This window comes from Antechinus flavipes, chromosome 2, assembly GCF_016432865.1.
Source record: "Antechinus flavipes isolate AdamAnt ecotype Samford, QLD, Australia chromosome 2, AdamAnt_v2, whole genome shotgun sequence".
Classification (NCBI taxonomy): Eukaryota; Metazoa; Chordata; class Mammalia; order Dasyuromorphia; family Dasyuridae; genus Antechinus; species Antechinus flavipes.
In genome coordinates this window covers 231,567,158-231,572,776 of record NC_067399.1, presented here as the reverse complement: position 1 = coordinate 231,572,776, position 5,619 = coordinate 231,567,158, and the positions used below count along the sequence as shown (strand labels likewise).

Genomic DNA, 5,619 nt, shown 5'->3' with positions numbered 1-5,619 from the left:
AAGTAGATCAAAAGGAAAAAACCCACAAGAATGAATAAAGTGAAAAAAACTTTGATCTGCATTCTGATTCCATCAGTTCTTTATTTGATCATGTATATCATTTGTGAGCCCTTTGCATCCTATAAATGATTGACTAAAAATCAACCAGCTCAGTATAATGAATAGAGACCTGACCTCCAAGTCAGAAAGACTCCTATTAAGGTTCCATTTCTGACATTGTCTATATGATCACTGACATGGATCTTAGCTTCTTGGTGTCCTAGAAATATAGTTTCTTTTTTTAATGTATTTTTATTATGAACTTAACAAACACCAAGAAAATAGTCCTCTCTATATACATATTTCAATAGACAAAGAGAATTGTATATGAAACTGCAGATCTTTATTATGGACGGCTTGCTTCTCTGTACTTTTATCTGTCCTTTCATTTGTTCTCTGCATTAAAAAAAGATGCTTCTGTGGCTTTTTCTTTCTTTCCATATTTTTCTTTTTCTTTCTATTTCTGTCTCTCTTTTCCTCATTCTCTTCTTCTCTTCCTTTTCTCTTTCCTCTCTTCCTTATTTTTTTCTTTTTCTTTCTAGCTTCCCCTCTTTTCTTTCCTTCCTCGAGTCCCCTTCTTTTTTCTTCCTTCTTTCCTTCCTTCCTCCCTCCCTTCCTTCCCTCCCTCCCTCTTTTCCTCCCTTCCTTCTCTCTCTCCCTTCCTTCTTTCTTTCCTTCCTTCCTTCCTTCTTTTTTTCCTTCTCTCCCTCTTTTCCTTTGCTCCTTTGTCCCTCCTTCCCTCTTTTCCTTCCTTCCTTTCATATTCAGCCTTCATAATTCTCTTTCTGGATGAGGATGGCATTTTGTATTTTGTATTTTGCTTTTCTGAAATCATCCTGCTGAATATTTCTTAAAGAACAACAATACTCTATTGCTTTCATATACCATAACTTATTTAGCCATTCCCCAACTGAGGAGCTTAGTCTGAGAATTACTTTTCCACCATGATGGAGAAGTTGCAGAAGCTTCAGCAAAATAGCAAAAATCAGAAAAGTGTGCTCTCAAGGTTCTTTTCTAGGCATTTTCTCTCTTTTTTATATTCATTCTCATTCTTCTCCTACTCTTCTACTTACTAACTTTGAGACCTAGGACAACTTATCTTAACTCTCTGAAACTTTTTAAACTAGGGCATCTTAATTCATGGTCCCTTGGGCAGTCTGAAGCCTATAGATTCCTTTTGGGAAGATAGTTTTAAGATACATAAAATATATAAGACTGCAAAGAAAACCAATTATGTTAAAACACAATTATTGAATTAAAAAAAAAAAACAACTTCATGGAACCACAGGTTAAGAACCTCTAATATAAACTGAGCTATTTTTATTATCATGAACTCATTTTCATCCTTATGTCAAAAGAATGACTATGACAACTGTCCCCTACTCCCTGGGATCTACATTGTGGCAAAGGATTCAGGAGAAGAAATATTTGACTCAAAGGATTGTGGATATATTATTTAATCTCCCTAGACCTCAGTTTCCTCATCAGTTAAAGGAGACAATCAAACTTAGATGGTCTCTTAAGGTAATTTTCTAACTCCAGAGATATATAATGCTACGGCCCTGTAAATGCTCACGGAGAATTTTAGCTATCCCTGTAAGAGAGGTTTGGGAAAGTGATGTTCCCTGCACCTTTCAAAAACCATCTGCTAAAAGATGAGATGACTTTGCAGTGAAGGACTGGGAATGATTGTAAAAAGGGAATTTGCGGTCCCTCAGGGTTGATTTCTCTCTATAAGAGAGCTAGGAAAGAATGCTGGGGAATAACATATTCCAGGAAAGGGCTCACAAGAGAAGTAACTGGAGATTTGACTGGGAATTGGTAGGAACTTTTTGGAAAGACCTTATTCCTGGTTCTAAGAAAAAGGCAAGATTTGGTCACCATAACTAGAAGATATAACTTGGGAGATTAATATTGAGCTTTGAATCCAAATCCTGTCTATAATAATAGTGCCATTTAAAGTCAAAACAAAGATTTGAACCCAGTTCACCTGATTCCTAGGCTAGTGCTCATTCTACCATATCAAACTCCCTCTCTTAAGGTTGGGGAAGGGGGAAGAGCTAATGTGCCATTCCCCATGAACCTTTCTTCCTTCGTTTCAAATCACTCCCAAGAAAAGCTTGTGGGGATTACTCTGGGGCTTCCTCCCTCCATCCTACTCTCTTCTTAGTCACAAAATACAGGACAGAAATGTAGAGGGATGCTATGTCTTTAATGATTGTTGGAAGAAAAGATCCTAGGAAGGGAGATAATCTCTCCCACCCCAGAGGTCCAAAGGAGAAATCCCAGAGCAGGAACTTGAGGGAAGGATGATGCTTCGGCTCTAGCATTCCATGGCTTTCACATGGAAATTTAATCTGCGGAGAGACAAGAAGGTTAGTCTAAGGACAGCACCTGGTGCTGGGGGCCAGACCATTGTGGTCTTCTGTAGAAAGCACCTCCCACATACACAAACGCCGATAGAGTTGTCCACTTTGTCCTCTGCCCAATTTCAAGGGCTTAGACTTTTCCCAGAGAGGCTGCTGTCCAATAGAAAGTAAGGAAGAGGAAGGAAAAGACAAAAAGGAAAGGAAAGAGAAAGGGAAAAGAGAAGGGAGGGAAGGGTAAGAGCATTTAATAAGTGCCTCCCAAGGCCTAAGCACTTTACAAATATTATCTTATTTGATTCTCATTACAACTCTGGGAAATAGGTGCTACGGTGATCCTTAATTTATAGTTGAGGACCCTGAGATAGAGATTAAATGATTTGCTGAGGCACAGCTAGAGATTGAGACTGGATTTGAACTCAGGTCCTCCTTGACGTCAGTCTCAGTGCTCTGAAAATACTGAGCCAGGAGTCAGAATATGATGTTTTTGCTATGTAGCTCTGATCAAATCATTCAGTCTTACTGAGCCTCAGTTTCTCTGTAACAAGGAGAACAATGACAATAATTCTTATTGTTGTGATCTAGTTCACAAGTTATTGTGAAGGCTTAAAGGAAATCAGAATTATAGGACTGTACAACTGAAAGAGATCTTGGAATTAATCTAATCCACTTCCTGCTTGAAGTAGGAAGTCTGTACAGAGTCCCTGAGAAGAAGTAATCCAGTCTTTTTTTAAACATCTTCATTCGTAGGGAACCCACTCTTTGGGTGACCTTGGCAAGTCACTTACCCCTGATTACCTCTCCTCCTCCTAAAGCCCCCCTAACAACATGTTATTTTCTATATAAAACTCAAATCTGCCTCCCAGTGAAATCTCCCAGTTGTTTTTAGTTCTTCTGGGGACATATAGATTTTTTTTTGTAATGTAATTTTTAAAATTATTTTTTTTTGTTATAGCTTGGGGCCATATAGATTTAACAAATGTTTGTTAAATTAAGCAATGAGATCAGAAAGCAATACCAAAGTCACATAGCCTGTTAATGGCAGGATCATACAATTAAACATTTAGCTTTGAAAAAGACTGTAAAAACCATGCAGTCCAACTCTCATTTTACAAAAGAAAAAACTGAGGCTGAGAGAAGGGAAGTGGTTGTCCAAGAATATAGGCAGCAAGCCACAAAGCCAAGACTGAACATCGCTTTATCAACTCCAAATCTATAGCTTTTCTCACTGCATTGTCTGCCTAAGATGAGAGCTCAGACCCCCTGTTCCCCAACCAAGGGCTTCTTCCAACATATTTTAAAGCCTCCCTTACAATACAAAGATTACTCACACCTCAAAGGTTGCTATTGTCAGTCATTATTACTGTTGTTGCTCATTATTTCAAGGAGAGGACTCTTTACCCAGCCCTCCTAGCCCATCCCCTGCTCTATTCTGAGCCTTTCCAGTCTTCTTCCATCTTTCTTTCTGTTCTTTCCTCTTCTTCTCAGAGAATAGGTCTTTGGGCCTGGATTCTCTCCGTACTCCCCATGACAGCCCTTCTTTCACCCAGGGCAGCCCAAATCCTTTTGGCATTTGTTAGGACATGGAAGTGGGATTAGGTATAAAATAGCACATGACATCATGAAAACAAATACCTGATTTTCAAGAAATTAGGCCTTTGGACAAATAGCTCTTGATTGAAGGATAGTCCTGGACTGAATCGTAGTGGTTTGAATGGCTCTTGCTTAGATGATCCTTGTTCTCATGGTTCTCATGTGAAGAATGCATCTTGGAAGAGTGGTGGCTCTTCGGGACATGACTTTTAATGCGTAGCTGATGTGGATGAGGATGCTCTTTAGAAGAAGTTGTGATTTAAGGGAAAAAAATGCCCACATTCAGATTGTTGTTTCCACCTATCCATTTTAACCCCTCACCCAATGCCAGTTACCTCCCATAGGAGCACCAAAGCCCAGGCTGAGGGTGGAGTCTGAGGAGACAGATGTTCAACAGCTAGGGCACTTAGGTCATAAGCCTCAAGGACTCAATGACCTAGTCTGCAAAGACTCAGAGTTAAAAGGCAGTTTAGGATAATAGTAAAAGTCTAGGCAGGTTACAGTAATAAACACAGTAGCCTAAAGTAACCTGCTTAGCCTTTATGATGATTTTAATAATTATCAAGATGATATGACTACTACATATACTAATAATTTAAATATCTCTTGAACTGCCTTTTTTGGCCTGGGAGTCAGAATCTTCCAGTGCACCTTGAAATGATCAATCAGTTTTTGGCAACAATCTCTTGTGTATATAGTAAATAAAGTGAATCAAAGTTTGTAGAACCTGTTCCTATCACAGAACTCTGATCCTGTCTTCCCACCAAACAATGCCCCTTGTGATTTGAAACAATCATTTAAAAACTGTTCCCATAGGGCTGGAGAATACTCATATTATCCTGTATTCCTGAACTTATCATGGAAAATCACTCAGACCCTGAAAATGGTTATATTGTGATCCATCTTCCCCATTTATGATTTGTGTATAAAATCTCCACCTTTCCTGCAATAGGAAGAGATCTGCCTGGGAGAACTTCCCCTTTGCAAGCTCTTCCTCACTCTGAAAGTGATGAATTAAATAGATCTCTAAAACCTCTCTATTTTGTGTGGCTCTAGCTAGTCACAGTTTAGAGACCAAGACAGCAAAATTGAGTTAATACTTTCAATCAGCAATAAAGACATCACATCTCCCTGCCCCTCCATTCTGTACTTTGTGACTAGAGAGAAGGTGAGGGGGCAGGAGATTCCCTGCCAGGCCCCCCTCGGGTTCGGTTGACTTCTCAATATTCCTTCCCATTTCCACATGATCCAGGTCTGCCTTCTTCTACGCCCACCATCTTGACAAACCTTTTGAGCCCTCAGACACCAAGGTTCCAATGAGCAGGAGCAGCAGAAGGGAGGAGAGGCAACTAGAATGCATGATTCCAGAGAGAAGATGCTGTGAGAGCTGAGCGGGTTCCCTGTTTTATACCTGCCTGATAGGATATGTCATGGGGAGGGGCCTCTGTCCTGACCCAGCCACATGACCCTAGGACCAGGTTCACGTGTCCCTGATGAAATCACTTTCTTAGCCTTGCTCTTTATGAAGAGAATATCCAACAGGAGGTCATTGGGATCAGTCCTTTCAAAGAGGCAAGCTGCAATTTGCCTGGGTCTTGCTGGGGAAACTAGTCATGCCATA

At 40.0% G+C, this 5,619-nt stretch overlaps 1 long non-coding RNA gene across 1 annotated transcript; it reads right to left on the bottom strand.

Moving 5' to 3' along the window:
• Positions 1-2,240: 2,240 nt before the first annotated feature.
• LOC127548857 (uncharacterized) lies at positions 2,241-5,358 on the bottom strand. Its single transcript, XR_007950478.1, has 3 exons — positions 5,286-5,358; positions 4,041-4,238; positions 2,241-2,396 (listed from the first exon to the last, which is right to left on the bottom strand). It is a non-coding gene; the product is annotated as an uncharacterized LOC127548857 (long non-coding RNA).
• Positions 5,359-5,619: the final 261 nt, after the last annotated feature.